Genomic DNA, 16,948 nt, shown 5'->3' with positions numbered 1-16,948 from the left:
GTAATTAAACTTTTGAAAAACTTGTGACATATCATAGTGACATGTCAGAAGTTTTGATCGGTGGAGGTCTGTGCACTGAGACCCCTACCGATCGCTAAAACTAAGCGGCAGAAGTCCTCAGATGAGCGCTGTGCAGCTTAGTTTCTGATCGGCTTTCCTCGAAGTAGTGTACAGGCTAAATAGAATGTCTATGAGTCCGTACACCGCTCGACCCAGCTTTCTGTGGAAAATAAAGCGTTACATCGCTCACCTGAGCACTTCTGCCGCTTCGTTTTAGCGATCGATGGGGGTCTGTGTGCTCAGACCACCACCGATCAAAACTTCTGACATCTCACTATGACATGTCAAAAGTTTTTTTAAAGTTTAGTGCACGTTTAAGGCTTCGATCACAACTCCGTTGGAGGCTCCGTTAGGAGCCTTCATCGCAGATCCGGTCAAAAATGCCAGACGCCATGACGGAAACCCTTACGCGACGCATTAAAGTGAATTGGTTCCGTTGGCCGCTGATGGTATCTGTCATGCAACGGATCCGGCACTTCCAGTATTAGTTGTTCTGCTTCTATGACGGGGCAGAGCAACAAAAACACGCACGCGTTCAGCAGATATTAACGAAGCTTTAGGGTGATTTCCTAGACTCCTGAACAGAAAACTTACCCATATTATATATGACCATTTAAATATACTTAGAAAAGAGAGGTTACAATACTTCCTTGAAACAGTTTTCAACCCATTTTCAAATACCCTATTAGACAATTCTAAGTTAATAGGGGGGGCTCCCTAATTCTGGACCCATATCGATTAGCCAGAGGGGACGACAGATACAAAGAGTCTCTCACTCTGGAGGACCAGGCATGTTGGTGCAATGCACAGACAGACCATTGTTTTTAATAAGAAGTACGTAATTTCACCTGTGGTGGCGCTGCAGGGAAATTGAACACTTGCTGCCACGTCCCCCTACAGTTTACAGTAGATCGCTGAGTTTCCAGATGAAGGTAACCCAATAATTAGCGTAACATCATAGAACACTTCTAACAAAACAAGATTATCCAATTCCTTTTTTGGAGGGGCAGTACCTATTTGTCACCCAAATTTTCTTTTGGAACGGATAAGCTAATTTGCAGTAATAAATTCTTTATTTCTATTCAGTCATAATCATTTTGTATAGTCGGCTGATTTTTGTGGTAATATTGAATGCCACAAACATTTATGGGTAAAGTGGACTTTTTACAAGAGCTATTCTCCAATAGAACAGTGTTTCGGAACTCCAGTCCTCAAGTACCAACATGTCATGATTTGAGGTTATGTCAAAGAGAAAAAACACTTGAGGCAAAGTCTGACCCATTGAAATCATGGCTGTCGACTAATTTGCTGCTGAAGTGTAAAGCCTTGTTCACACGACATTGCTTGCAGATTTCCAGTATATGTGCCGCTAATCTGCGCATGGATTCTCTCCATTCACTGGCTTCTTCATGTGGTTATTTATTGTTGTAGATTTTGAACTTGGGCTAGAACATTCAAGAATCATTAGGAGGCGGTTTGTGAGATGATTTCACATGCATTTCGTGTTTGAAAAAACGATGTGAGAACTTTAGTGGAGTGGTGAGGAGTGGAAGGTCGTGGAGGAGATGAGAATGTTATATTAAGGAGGGCATTGTCTGGTACATTTATATGGGCACTGCTCAGTGGTATACATATAAGAGAGGGAGCCACATAGCAAAGTTCAATATGGGCCCTCCGTTATAATGCCAACTTTTACCACCTGAGGTAGAAGGGCCTGGTATATACTTTCCTCTCATGCTCATTCCATTATCCTTGAGAAGAAAAATCCTGCGCAAGTTTTTGCCACCCAATACCAAAAAAGATGGAACCAACCATAGCTGGGCACCCCTCTCTCCAAGTGCCCCATACCAGCAACATGGGCTGCCTCTATGGTATGTATGCCTTGGCACTTCTGTAGCAGTAACTACTTTGTGGGTACTGCTATGTTATTATTTTATCGTCGCTGCTATGTGACTGGCGCGCTACTACCTGACCTTGACTACTGTATGGGCACTGCATTGTGGTATATCTGCAATGTGGCATTAGTGTTTAGGTGCTATGATGCCCGTTGCTTCTCTAATTGAGGGTCCTGAAAGGCAGCTAGCCCAAACGGCTATCCCTATACCATAGTAAAAAAGAAAACACGAAAAAGTGTCGCTTAGAGGAGTTGTCCGTTATTAGACCTTGTGTATCCTGCTGTGTATGGGCCCTATTAATATGTCGGATCCTCTGGAGAGCCAGTTCTATCCTGTGTGTCTGACAGGTGCACATTCTTCAAGGATACATTGACTTGTGTCACTAGTCCCTGAAGGCGTTCATCTTCATAGTAATGTCTGTACTTTGTAAGCCGCGCGGCGCTTGCAATCAAGAAGCGGCCACCTGTAAGAAACAGAGTGTTAAGGTTGATTGCGGCATTTAAGTCTCCACGTAGAGCCGTCAGGGAAAGATTTCATCTTGCCATCTGTTTTTTTTTTTTTTTTTTAGAAATTGCATCTCATTCTCTTCTGTTTTGATGGATTGATTGCAGAGCTGCGGATTAAAACGCATTCACAATTGTTCTAGTCATCGCTGATCAACGCGTGCATGAAATTGGGACTTATGAACCATTAACGTAAACACAAATTAACACGGTTTACAATAACATTTCCATTAAGATAAAAACAGAATCAGATCCTTCTGCAACCTGAATTCCATTAAGAATAACAGATGTGAAAATACCTCCATATATACACAGGATGAGTCAAAACTCAGAAACCACCCAACTATCTATCAGACACCTATAGATAATCTTCACTAAATAGGTACAATATTCTGTGCTGATTCATTTCTTAATATATCTGTATAACAATTAATGCTCAGTTTTTCAGACACAGAGCCCCACATATCCCCGTAATTGACATAGTATTAATGAGGATTTGTTATAATTGTATTCCCCATAGAATATCGATTCTGGAACCACTTTTCTTAGAACTCTGCATTGTGCTGTTCCTCTGTTATTCCTCCTAGAAATGTATGAATAAATTGACAACTGGGTGTTACCAGTCAGAGGTGTGTTCCTACACAGACTGACACTGTCCAATCAGTGCTCACAGAGTCAGACTGTGTAGGGACACCCCCTTTGACAAGAGGAATGGTAACATTAGTTGACAATTTATTTATACATTTCTAGGAGGAATAATAGAGGAACAGCACAACACAGAGTTTTAAGAAAATATGTTCCAGAATTGTTATTTCATGGGGAACACAAGTATTTACTAAAAACAAATATATGTCAGGAGAGGTGACAGGTCCTCTTTAAATGATAAAATTATTACTACCTGTAGCCACCACTAGGGGGAGCTTTCTGCATACTGTTCATAAAATGGTATTCAAAGGTGGACATTTACAGGCTCGTTTACAAGTAGCAATTGTTATTAGAAATTGACTTCTGAAAATTAGGACTGTAAGATGGAATCTAAATTTTTACTACAATTGTACGAACTGCAAATTATTTTCTGTACATATTCATGGCAGTGATACAGTAAAGTAATAACATGTTGGAGGACGCCATTTACATGTTGTAATTGAATATCACTTAAATGAGATCAATCACTTTCATGAATGTGATTAATTTCAAATAATTTATGGTTCGGTCATTCACCCTGTTTACACAAAGTGATTATTGATAATGATAATATTGTTATATTCGGTTACTTTCACTCAAATCATGCCATGCACATATAAAAGGGACTTTACAAAGATCTCATTTATACCACTTACCAGACCAACAGGTGTATTTATGGCATATGCTACGCTACTTTGTCTGTATTTGCTGTGCAGTTGAATGCAATTTTTCAATAAGATTGCTGACACAAAGTACAGAAAATTGTAAACTGTTTTAGGCTAGTTATTATAAGAAATCCCATATAACCTTAGAGTGTTAAAAAATTACAGATGGCCTGCAGCATTCAGGTGATATCTGTGGGGGGATTCGAAAGCAAGTATTTAATTTCCCCACAGCACCACCACAGGTGACACAAAGCGTTACACAGTGCCCATTGAAATCAGTGGGCTGTCCTTGTAATTCACAGACATGTTAAGTCCTCCATAGAGAGAGACACTCTTTGTAGCTGCTCTTCACTCTAGGTTATAGATGATGGTATGATGGTCCTGAACCGTGGACACCCCCCTATTAACTCAGAATTCCCTAATATGGTATTTAAAAAAAACAAGACAGCCCCTTTAACATTCAGTTAAAAGTCCACCTCACAATTTAAAGAGGCTCTGTCACCAGATTATAAGTGCCCTATCTCCTACATAATCTGATCGGCGCTGTAATGTAGATAACCGTGGTTTTTATTTAAAAAAACTATCAATTTTGAGCAAGTTATGAACAATTTTAGACTTATTCTAGTTCGTTTCTTAATAGACAACTGGGCGTTTTTTAACTTTTTACCAACTGGGCATTGTAAAGAGAAGTGTATGACGCTGACTAATCAGTGACCAATCAGCGTCATACACTTCTCATCGTTCCAGCCCAGCTGGTTCCACTGCATACACAGCATGATCTCGCTGTGAATGACAGCACAGCGTGATCTCGCGAGATCACGCTGTGCTGTGATTAAGTCCCATAGAAACTTTACCAAAGTGTCGGGAGTGTGAATATATATTGCATCCTGGCTGGAGGCAATGTCTATTCACTCTCAAGACACTTTGGTAAAGTTTATGTGTGAGTAAGTGACAGCACAGCGTGACCTCGCGAGATCACGCTGTGCTGTCATTCACAGCGAGATCACGCTGTGTGTGCAGTGGAACCAGCTGGGTTGGAACGATGAGAAGTGTATGATGCTGATTGGTCACTGATTGGTCAGCGTCATACACTTCTCTGTACAATGCCCAGTTGGTAAATAGTTAAAAAACGCCCAGTTGTCTATTAAGAAACGAATTAGCATAAATCTAAAATTGTTCATAACTTGCTCAAAATTGATTGTTTTTCAAAATAAAAGTCACTGTTGTTATCTACATTACAGCACCGATCAGATTATGTAGGAGATAGGGCACTTATAATCTGGTGACAGAGCCTCTTTAAAGCACTACTGTAAAGGATCTGCCAGGCACTTCTGTGTATACGCCCATGGGTAATCAGTCTGCACCTGGTTCTATATCTCTGAGACTGACTCCATCTTCCACCACTCAGGATGGCAGGCTTAGGAATGGGAGAGACTATCGCAGCCTGGCCAGACGGAGCTAATTCCGCCCTCTGTCTATTTATACCTGCCTTTCCTGTTCCTCCTTTGCTTGTGATTCTTCTCGTGTGGTTTCCTGGCCTTGCTGCAGCTCCTAGCTATTTGACCTTGCTTCATACTGACCCCGGCTTTCTGACTACTCTCCTGCTCTGCGTTTGGTACCTCGTACATTCCTGGTTTGACTCGGCTCGTTCACCTCTCTTGTTGCTCACGGTGTTGCCGTGGGCAACTGCCCCATTTCACTTTGCTTGTGTCCCCTTGTCCGTTTGTCTGTCGTGCACCTACTGAGCGTAGGGACCGTCGCCCAGTTGTATCCCGTCGCCTAGGGCGGGTCGTTGCAAGTAGGCAGGGACTGAGTGGTGGGTAGATTAGGGCTCACTGTCTGTTTCCCTACCCCCCTGTCATTACATAATCACAAGCCATATACCTAGGCTACCCTGGTCCCTCACTCTATTATGGACCCCCTTGAGACCCTGGCTCAGCAAATGCAGGGTCTCTCCCTACAGGTCCAGGCCCTGGCTCAGAGGGTCAACCAGCCTGACGCTGCCATGGTTGTACCTCTCACCTCACCTCTTGAACCCCACCTCAAGTTGCCTGACCGGTTCTCAGGGGACCGGAGGACTTTTTTCTCCTTTCGGGAGAGTTGTAAGCTCTACTTTTGCTTAAAGCCCCACTCCTCAGGTTCTGAGAGCCAGCGGGTGGGTATAATTATGTCCCGGCTCCAGGAAGGGCCCCAAGAATGGGCCTTCTCCCTGGCCCCTGACGCCCCTGAACTTTCCTCCGTTGACCGTTTCTTTTCTGCTCTCGGACTCATTTATGACGAGACTGACAGGACTGCCTTTGCCGAGAGTCAGCTGGTGACCTTATGTCAGGGTAAGAGACCTGTGGAGGAGTATTGCTCTGACTTTAGGAAGTGGTGCGTAGCTTCTCGGTGGAATGACCCTGCCTTAAGGTGCCAGTTTAGGTTGGGTCTGTCGAACGCCCTGAAAGACCTGCTAGTTAGCTATCCCTGTTCTGACTCCTTAGACCAGGTTATGGCTTTAGCGGTACGACTTGACCGACGTCTCAGGGAACGACAACTTGAACGGTTTTGTGTTTTCCCCTCTGACTCCCCCATGATGCCTACCTATGCAACTCGGGGCCTCCGTGTCCCCCCGTCAACGTAGAGAGTTCCGCAGGAAGAATGGTCTCTGCTTCTATTGTGGGGATGACAAACATCAAGTGAACACCTGTCCTAGGCGTAAGAATAAGCAGCCGGAAAACTTCCGCGCCTAAGTGATCATCGGGGAGGTCACTTGGGCGCACAGGTATTTCCCGTAAATATGAAACTTAATAAAATCTTGCTTCCCTTTCAGGTCTCTTTTGGTGGTAGGTCTGCTACCGGCAGTGCCTTCGTGGATTCAGGGTCTTCTGCTAATATCATGTCTGTGGAATTTGCTATGTCTCTAGCTATGCCTTTGATTGATTTGCTTAAACCTGTCCCGGTAGTGGGTATCGACTCCACTCCCCTTGCTAATGGTTATTTTACTCAGCATACCCCTGTTTTTGAACTCCTTGTTGGCTCCATGCATTTGGAGCAGTGCTCTGTACTGTTGATGCAGGGATTATCGTCCGATTTGGTTTTAGGCCTTCCCTGGTTGCAGTTGCATAATCCCACGTTTGACTGGAATACTGGGGAGCTTACCAAATGGAGTAATGAATGCTTGACGTCATGTTTTTCTGTTAATTCTATTTCTCCCCCTGAGGAGGTGAACACGCTACCTGAGTTTGTTCAGGACTTTGCCGATGTTTTCTCTAAGGAGGCCTCCGAAGTGTTACCTCCTCATAGAGAATACGATTGCGCTATCGATTTGGTACCAGGAGCTAAGCTCCCGAAGGGTAGGATATTTAACCTTTCTTGTCCCGAACGTGAAGCCATGAGAGAGTATATCCAGGAATGCCTGTCCAAGGGTTACATTCGCCCCTCTACTTCTCCGGTAGGTGCTGGCTTCTTCTTCGTAGGGAAGAAGGATGGTGGTCTTAGGCCATGCATTGACTACCGTAACTTGAATAAGGTCACTGTAAGGAACCAGTATCCCCTTCCTTTGATTCCTGATCTCTTTAATCAAGTCCAGGGGGCCCAATGGTTCTCTAAGTTTGATCTACGGGGGGCGTATAACCTTATCCGCATCAAAGAGGGGGATGAGTGGAAGACTGCGTTTAACACGCCCGAAGGTCATTTAGAATACCTCGTCATGCCCTTTGGGTTGTGTAATGCCCCGGCGGTCTTCCAGAATTTCATAAATGAGATTTTAAGAGATTACCTGGGGGTATTTCTTGTAGTGTACCTTGATGACATACTTGTGTTTTCCAAGGACTGGTCCTCCCACATTGAGCATGTCAGGAAGGTGCTCCAGGCCCTTCGGGAAAACAAACTGTTTGCTAAGACCGAAAAATGTGTGTTTGGGGTGCAAGAGATACCATTTTTGGGTCAAATCCTCACTCCTCACGAATTCCGCATGGACCCCGCCAAGGTCCAGGCTGTGGCAGAATGGGTCCAACCTGCCTCCCTGAAGGCGTTACAGTGTTTCTTGGGGTTCGCTAATTATTACAGGAGATTTATTGCTAACTTCTCGGTCATCGCTAAGCCTCTTACGGACCTCACTCGCAAAGGTGCTGATCTCCTCCACTGGCCTCCTGAGGCTGTCCAGGCTTTTGAGGTCCTTAAGAAGTGCTTTATCTCTGCCCCGGTGCTGGTCCAGCCCAACCAAATGGAGCCATTTATCGTGGAGGTTGACGCATCCGAGGTGGGAGTGGGGGCTGTCTTGTCCCAGGGTACCAGGTCCCTCACCCATCTCCGTCCCTGTGCCTACTTCTCCAGGAAGTTTTCGCCCACTTAGAGTAACTATGATATTGGCAACCGCGAACTCTTAGCCATTAAATGGGCATTTGAAGAGTGGCGCCACTTCCTGGAGGGGGCTAGGCACCAGGTAACGGTCCTTACCGATCACAAGAATCTGGTTTTCCTAGAATCTGCTCGGAGGCTAAACCCGAGACAAGCTCGATGGGCGCTATTTTTGACCAGATTCAACTTTTTGGTTACCTATAGGGCTGGGTCTAAAAATATTAAGGCCGATGCACTGTCGCGTAGCTTCATGGCCAGCCCGCCTTCGGAGGAAGATCCTGCTTGTATTTTGCCTCCTGGTATAGTCGTTTCTTCTATTGATTCTGATTTAGTCTCTGAAATTGCGGCTGATCAAGGTTCAGCTCCCGGGAACCTTCCTGAGAACAAGCTGTTTGTTCCCCTGCAACTCCGGCTAAGGGTACTTAGGGAAAATCATGACTCCGCACTATCTGGTCATCCAGGCATCCTGGGTACCAAGCACCTCATTGCCAGAAACTATTGGTGGCCTGGGTTGCCTAAAGACGTTAAGGCCTACGTCGCCGCTTGTGAGGTTTGTGCCAGGTCCAAGACTCCCAGGTCCCGACCAGTGGGCTTACTACGTTCTTTGCCCATTCCCCAGAGACCTTGGACCCATATCTCCATGGATTTTATCACCGATTTGCCTCCATCTCAAGGCAAGTCGGTGGTGTGGGTGGTAGTAGACCGCTTCAGTGAGATGTGCCACTTTGTGCCCCTCAAGAAACTACCCAATGCTAAGACGTTAGCTACCTTGTTTGTCAAACACATCCTGCGTCTCCATGGGGTCCCTGTCAATATTGTTTCGGACAGAGGGGTACAATTTGTTTCATTGTTTTGGAGAGCCTTCTGTAAAAAGTTGGAGATTGATCTGTCCTTCTCCTCTGCCTTCCATCCTGAAACTAATGGCCAAACTGAGAGGACTAATCAGTCTCTAGAACAATATTTGAGGTGTTTTATCTCTGACTGTCAATATGATTGGGTCTCATTCATTCCCCTCGCCGAATTTTCCCTTAATAACCGGGTCAGTAACTCGTCAGGGGTCTCCCCCTTTTTCTGTAATTTTGGGTTTAATCCACGGTTCTCCTCCGTTTCACCTGGTAGTTCCAACAATCCCGAGGTAGAGGTCATTCATCGGGAACTGTGCACAGTCTGGGCCCAGGTTCAGAAGAACCTAGAGGCGTCCCAGAGTATACAAAAAACTCAGGCTGATAGAACACGTTCTGCTAACCCCTTGTTTATGGTTGGGGATCTGGTGTGGTTATCATCTAAGAACTTGCACCTTAAGGTCCCGTCCAAGAAGTTTGCTCCCCGGTTTATAGGGCCGTATAAGGTCATCGAAGTCCTCAATCCTGTCTCCTTCCGACTGGAGTTGCCCCCATCTTTTCGTATACACGACGTGTTTCATGCCTCCCTCCTTAAACGCTGCTCCCCGTCTTGGGCTCCCTCGAGGAAACCTCCTGTTCCCGTTCTCACCCCTGAGGGGGTGGAATTCGAGGTGGCCAAGATTGTGGACAGCAAGATGGTCCAAGGCTCCCTCCAGTACCTGGTCCATTGGAGAGGATACGGGCCTGAGGAGAGGACTTGGATACCCGCCCGGGATGTTCACGCTGGGGTATTGGTCAGGAAGTTCCACCTTCGTTTCCCCAATAAACCAGGTCCACTTAGAAAGGGTCCGGTGGCCCCTCATAAAAGGGGGGGTACTGTAAAGGATCTGCCAGGCACTTCTGTGTATACGCCCATGGGTAATCAGTCTGCACCTGGTTCTATGTCTCTGAGACTGACTCCATCTTCCACCACTCAGGATGGCAGGCTTAGGAGTGGGAGAGCCTATCGCAGCCTGGCCAGACGGAGCTAGTTCCGCCCTCTGTCTATTTATACCTGCCTTTCCTGTTCCTCCTTTGCTTGTGATTCTTCTCGTGTGGTTTCCTGGCCTTGCTGCAGCTCCTAGCTATTTGACCTTGCTTCATACTGACCCCGGCTTTCTGACTACTCTGCTGCTCTGCGTTTGGTACCTCGTACATTCCTGGTTTGACTCGGCTCGTTCACCTCTCTTGTTGCTCACGGTGTTGCCGTGGGCAACTGCCCCATTTCCCTTTGCTTGTGTCCCCTTGTCCGTTTGTCTGTCGTGCACCTACTGAGCGTAGGGACCATCGCCCAGTTGTACCCCGTCGCCTAGGGCGGGTCGTTGCAAGTAGGCAGGGACTGAGTGGTGGGTAGATTAGGGCTCACTGTCTGTTTCCCTACCCCCCTGTCATTACAACAACTCCATACTTATCCCTTATCGAGGCTCATTATATCAGTTGCATTTACCTGTTTACCTTATTTTCTCAGTAGTATTTTAGTTGCTTGTAGCTCATAATCATTCTATGCTTCCTGTAATGGAAATCATTGTAACATATACTAACCTCCTACGGAGCTGGGCTTGTGCATATACACAGCAGCCAACCTGAACAGAGTGAGCTGCAGTGTAAAGCATGGTGTTAGATAGAGCAGAAGCCTAAGCCTCAATTGAGACAGGAAGTAAGATTTAGACTACTACAGACTTCCCTTGCAGTTTGGAAAACCATGCAGCTAAGCTGTAGTCACTGTACATAGCCGTGCCCTAATAGAGGAGAACTAAAAAGCAGCCACCACTGGTAAAAACAAATTGCAATATTACCCAAACCGGTATTCTGCTCTAATAACTTAAAGGGCAATTCCCATCTTATAATGTTATGGCATATCACTAGAATATGCCCCAACAATACGATTGGAGGAGGTCCAACAGCGCTCCCAGCCACCCACTGTTCAAGAAATTGCTCCATTAACCTGTTGGCACGTAGCCCATACTAGTACGGCGCCAGCGGCTTGAACATTTTTTGGAAAAAAGAGTGCGGCTCCCGCTCTAGTGGAGATCAGAGAAACTTCTGATCTCCGTCAATTAACCCCTTCAGTGATGGCTGCGGCATAGAAGAGGTAGATCAAAGGGGTAGATGTCCCTTTTTTAGCATCCCATGGATTCCCTATGACGTAATCTCGGCCCATACAAGGTAGATATGGGGTTGGGTGGCCTGTGGGCCCCCTACCCACTATGGAGCTGCATTATCCCATTTCTACCCTCCTTCCTTTTTTCTGCTTGTATGTCACAATAGTTTTAGCAGTTCAATAGTTCTATTTTATTGGAAGGATGAGGATGAAAACAGCTATAGACTCCTCCAGATGAGGGAGTGCTGCATACACAGGAAAAAACTGGTAAAGGTGAATGTATATATCAAGATGAATGAAATAAATTCTAGTTGTCATCACTCAGCAATGATACATGCGCAATTGTGATCTATGGGGCCCCCTGTAATTGACGTTTCCATAAACACAGTGTGCAGGACTCAGGATTTCTATGGCATTTCATAAAGTATTAAAAACTTTTTATTAAAAAGCATTTTCCTTCATCTCCAGACAGAGCAGCTCATTCACGTCTCTCCCCACGTCTAGAGGAGTAATCTTTGAACCTGGGATGGAAGTATCCGTTATGACACATCTGACTTTTAGGAGGATGAAATCTGCTGCATTACTTTGTCATTCACTTTATTCTCCTGCAAAGTATAAAATACTGAATATAATAGATTGTCAGTAACCGGTTCTGCACAGGGAAGATTACGAGGCAAAAATATGACCTATAATCGAAGGATGTTATTTCTCGTTTTATAAGTAGCAAATCTAATGGGAAATTCTATTTTATTATTACAAATTCATGTTCATTGAAGGGAAATTCAGACAAAATGATCTTCTGATATGTGACAGATACAAATGAGAAATCATATTGGTGAAGTCTGTGGTCTCGGTCATCACTGATTTCCAGAAAGAAAGAGCGCTCAGGCACGGGTCAGCGTCAGAGAACATTAATATGAATGCCTTTTGCTTAGAATGCTGCCTCAGATTTTACTTTTAACCCCTTAAGGACACGGCCAATTTTGGCCTTGAGGACAGAACAATTTGTTTATATTTCCCTCTTTGCATCCCGATGCTCATAACTTTTTTATTTTTTTGTACGATGTAGTTGTATGACACTTTATTTTTTGCGGGACGAGTTGTACTTTATGTAGGTACCATTTTTTGGTACAAATATATTATCGCTTCATTTATATACATTTTTATTTTGGCGAAAATGCAGAAAAAAAGCTGTTCCGCCGCAGTTTTATTATTCATTTTTTCATCATAAATAATGTTATACATTTGTTGTACAGGTTGTTATGGTCATGGCGATACCAAATATGTCTCTATTATTTCATGTCTTGGGACTTATATTGTAAAAAGTTTATTTATTGTAAAAAACTTGTATTTCTGTGTATTTTTTTTATTTACCATAATTTTGTTTTTAATTAACTTAACTTTTTTTTTTCTCCCATGGGGGGATTTTTTATTTTGATTTTTGATTTTAACTGTAATGTACTGGCATATATCTATATGGCAGTACATTAGCCTGTGTACTGATTCTACATAGGCAGTTGTTAGGGCGTACCTCAGTATGCCCTAACAAGAGGAAATATGGTCAGGCAGCCGTGGGATCCTTCAATTGACCCTAGGCTGTCTGGCCATACAAGTTATGGGCTTTGATCGCGTGACAGGGATTTTCTGTGACACGATCAAAGTGCAGTTTCCCCTCCTCTTATTTACTTTTAATGTCTCAATCCGCTTTGATCGCGGCATTCAAGGGGTTAACGGCGGAGAGAAGAGGTTTCTCTTCTCTCCAACGTTAGAGTGGGGCTGCGGCGGTGTATTACAGCGCGTCCTAATGCGCAAAGTCCTAATGCGCGAAGTAACCGCCGCTCAGAACGAGTATTCTTGTCCTGCATCGGCAACTAGTTAAGATCCAGACCTTCACCATTCTCTTAAATCAATATTCGACACACAATAACATCTTTGAGGGGGTATTAGAACCATAAAGGATCTTTTTTATGTAGACAAAAGTCCCCTGCCAATTCCGGTCTCCATAGCAGTGTGATCAGGGCCGGCCTTAGCAGTGTGCACCTGTCATTACTAAAGGGGGCGCCACTGGCCTGGATGACTTGTTCACTCCAAGCTTGCCCCCCCAATATCACACTTGGAACCTTTGGATAGGTAGGGTAGGTAGTAAGTGTCTGATCGCTGGGGCCCCCACCAATCACGAGAACTGGGATCCCCGAAACCCCGTTCCTCCTCACTGCTCAACCCCAGTGAGGAGGAGCTTGAAATGAGCTGCAGTCGAGCATGTGCCTGCCGCTTCATTCATTGTTTACGGGACTGACGGAAACAACCAAGCGCTGTACTCGGCTGTTTCCGTCAGTCCATTTGAAGAGAGCAGCAGCGCTCATACTTGACCGCCACTCCATTCAAAGCCCTCCTCACTGCGGTTGAGCAGGGAGGAGGAAGGGAAGGGTGGTTCGGGACTCCAGATCTCTTGATCATTGGGGTCCCCAGCAATCAGAAAATTATCAATGATTCTGTGGATAGGTGACAATTGTAAATTATGGTACAACCCCTTTAATTCTGCACTAATTTGGCGAGGGTGGTACGTCTGAAAATGTAGTCCCATCGGCAGATGTCAGAGGAACCTCTGATCGCCACCAATTAATCCTTTTAATGACGCGATCAATGCTGTGACGCGATCGAGACTCATACCTAGTATGGGCAGACAGCTCAGCGTCCATTGAAGGACCCCAGGGCTGTCTCACCATATTTCCTGTTGTTAGGCCATACTTAGGTATACCCTAACAACTTCCTGTTTACTATCAGTACACAGGCTAATGTATAAGATATATGCCAGTATATTATAGTTAAAAATCTAAACTAAAATACCCCTATGGGACAAAAAGAAAAAAGTAAAATGAATAAAAAAAGGAATTTTTACAATAAATAAACTATATAAATATAAGTCCCGAATCATAAAATATTATACACATATTTGGTATCGTCACAACTGTAACAATCTGGACAATACATCCATGGCACCATTTATATGAATCGGCGTATGCTGTAATAATAATAAAAAATTATAACTGCAGCAGAATAGCTTTTTTTGCATTTTTTATCAAAATAAAAGTTAAAATAAATTAATTGGTAATGCAAATGGAACAAAAAATGGCACCTACTAAATTTAAAAGCCTCATACAAATCAAACAAGGGGGAAAAAAAAGTTAAGACCGCTGGAATGCGAAGATAATTTAAAAAAAAAAAAACGAGCTCGGTCCTCAAGGTATTAGATAGTCATTTTAAAAAATTCAGACGTAATTCCAACACAGAAGTAACGCATTTATATGTATACGCATCTCCTTTCTTACTGAATGTGAGATCATCCCTCATACGTGTCACTTTAATATGTAAGCGTGACAAATTTCCACACTGTTTGCTGACACCTTCGTAGCATGACATGTCGTGTTACTATGATCAGCTGCTCGTCACTCTGTCACAGCCTCTTGTTCGGTGGCGGTGTAACATCTCCACAGTCTGACTTGTCATTTGTCATTTCTCCTTATTAATTGAATTACTTTCTCAATGTCTTAATTGCAATATGTCAGCTGATCTTGAGGCTGATTTCATTATTTATATCTGGGGAATTACTGGGGAAGGGGTCAGTATGATGGCTGAGTGGCAGTGACGTACATAGTAAAGAGGGGGCCCCATAGCAAAGATTAAAATGCTTCCGCCATTTAGGTGCCAATTTTTCCCATCTAGGACAGAAGGGCTTCTGAGCCCTTTTTATGACCTGTGGGCCAATTTCCTACCCTCTTGGGCTCCTGCACAGTTTCTTTCCACCCAGTGACAAATGGTATAGGACCAACCAGCACAGGACCAACCAGCACAGGACCAACCAGCACAGGACTATGCCAGTCACATGGTCTGTCTCAATGGCATGTACGCCCCTGCTCAGTAGTTAGTACGGGGGTCCTGGGTTGGAATCCAACCAGGGTGTCAGCCTTATGCTGTGTGTATGTTCTCCCAGTGTTTACATATGGGTACTTCTGGCCACTGTATGGTCCTATAGGGGCAATGTATGGCACCAAGGTGGCATGTTGGGCATCGTTTATATGAGCACTGTATTACACTCTTCATCAGGTTGCTGTATGAAATCACATGTGCTCCATGTGCTATTCTTCTTGGCACAGTATACGTCTTTTCTCTGGGCATTGTGCAGTGATGTCTGGGAATTGTATGGCACTATATTCCAGAATAATTTGGGGTGACTGCTGAGTACACCCCTGTATTAATCAGTATTTCTATTTTGACTTCCTGCAGGTTCCTGCTATTATTCCAATATATTTCATGTCTCAGACAACTCCTTATATAGGACCTTATAGAGTCACCTCTCTCGACATGTCCTTTCTAGTAAATACTTGTATTCCCCATAAAATAACAATTCTGATGCATTTCTTACAACTATGTTTCGGGCCATTCCTCTCTCATTCCTCCCGGAAATGTATAAATATATTGAGAACTGGGTGTTACCATTCCACTGTCCATGGGGCGTATCCCTACATTGTCTCACTGTGTCAGCACAGATTGGAGGTGTTAGACTGTGTAGAACAACGTTTACGAGCGGAATGGTAACACTCTGTCATCAATTTTTTTAAAATATATTTCCAAGAGGAATAACAGAGGCCTCACATAATGCAGAGTTTTAAATTGACAACTGGGTGTCACCAATTGGGGATGTGTCCCTATACTGACTGACAATGTCCAATCAGTGCTGACAGACTGAGACTGTAGGGACACGCTCCTTTGTCAAGGGGAATGGTAACACCCAATTGTCAATAAATTCATACATTTCTAGGAGGAATAACAGAGGAACTGCACAATACAAAGTTCCAACATAAGATGTTCCAGAATTGTTATTTCATGGGGAATTCAAGTATTTACTAACACAGACATGTCAGGAGAGGACGGGTCCTATTAATATAGACACTTAACAAAACGATATTTTATATGAAATGTTGCGTGACCAATGGGGACAAGGAGCGATCTACACAGTTGTATCAAATCACATTTGTCAGACCATATGTTTTACCATTTTAATGACCAAACCTGTCTCTAATACATAAATGATATTATTTCATTATCTTATGGTTGAGGACAGGCAAACTGGCTTCTTATCTGACTGGTGACCTAGCGTTAAATGACATCACGGCTGACTGCGTAGACTTATACAGCTGTAAATCTCACTGAGGTACCAGGTTAGTGCATTTCTCCCATTGCAACTGCTGAAATTACCAGAATAAAGTTTATTATTGCAGCCTGTCATCCACCACTAGTTCATGAACTCATAAAACAAAGTGAATGACCCTTCTCTCATCAGGATTGTAACACGGCTATACAGTCTTTATGCGGCAATAAATATTAGACGATCAGAATTTTAGATTATTTTACGGAAAACTAACGCTTTCTTTCTTTGTCTCGACACGATTCAGCATGGCGGTTTTCAGAGCGCCAGAGCACCACTACCTGCCTACTTCCCAGAGAGGAGAATTTTAGGGTATGTTCACACGCTTAATAAAAAACGTTTTTAAGCAACTTGCGCTTTTTGCTGCGTTTTTTACAGCCGTTTTTGGAGCTGTTTTTGTATTGAGTCAATGGAAAACGGCTCCAAAAACGACATGCACTTCTTTTTATGAGGCGTTTTTTTACGCAGCCGTTTTTAAAAATTACCGCGTAAAAAACACCCCGTGGGAACGGAACGCAGTTTTTCCCATTGAAATCAATAGGCACATGTTTGTAGGCGTTCAGTCCCTGCATTTTTAGCCTTTTTCGGGGCGTTTATGGCCAGAAAAACGGT

General features: G+C 44.0%; 1 protein-coding gene across 2 annotated transcripts in view; it reads left to right on the top strand.

The window, feature by feature from the left end:
* LOC142748806 (gastrotropin-like) overlaps positions 1-16,948 on the top strand; it is a 54,251-nt gene that overhangs the window by 27,133 nt on the left and 10,170 nt on the right. The window contains exon 3 of one of the 2 annotated variants that reach the window (XM_075856084.1): positions 16,584-16,648. The exons of the other annotated variant lie outside the window; for it this stretch is intronic. The gene's annotated coding sequence lies outside the window, so the exon portion shown is untranslated. The remainder of the gene's footprint in view (positions 1-16,583; positions 16,649-16,948) is intronic. 2 annotated transcript variants of the gene reach the window in all.

The sequence above is a fragment of the Rhinoderma darwinii genome, chromosome 3 (assembly GCF_050947455.1).
Source record: "Rhinoderma darwinii isolate aRhiDar2 chromosome 3, aRhiDar2.hap1, whole genome shotgun sequence".
Lineage (NCBI taxonomy): Eukaryota > Metazoa > Chordata > Amphibia > Anura > Rhinodermatidae > Rhinoderma > Rhinoderma darwinii.
This window is presented reverse-complemented; position numbering and strand designations above follow the sequence as displayed.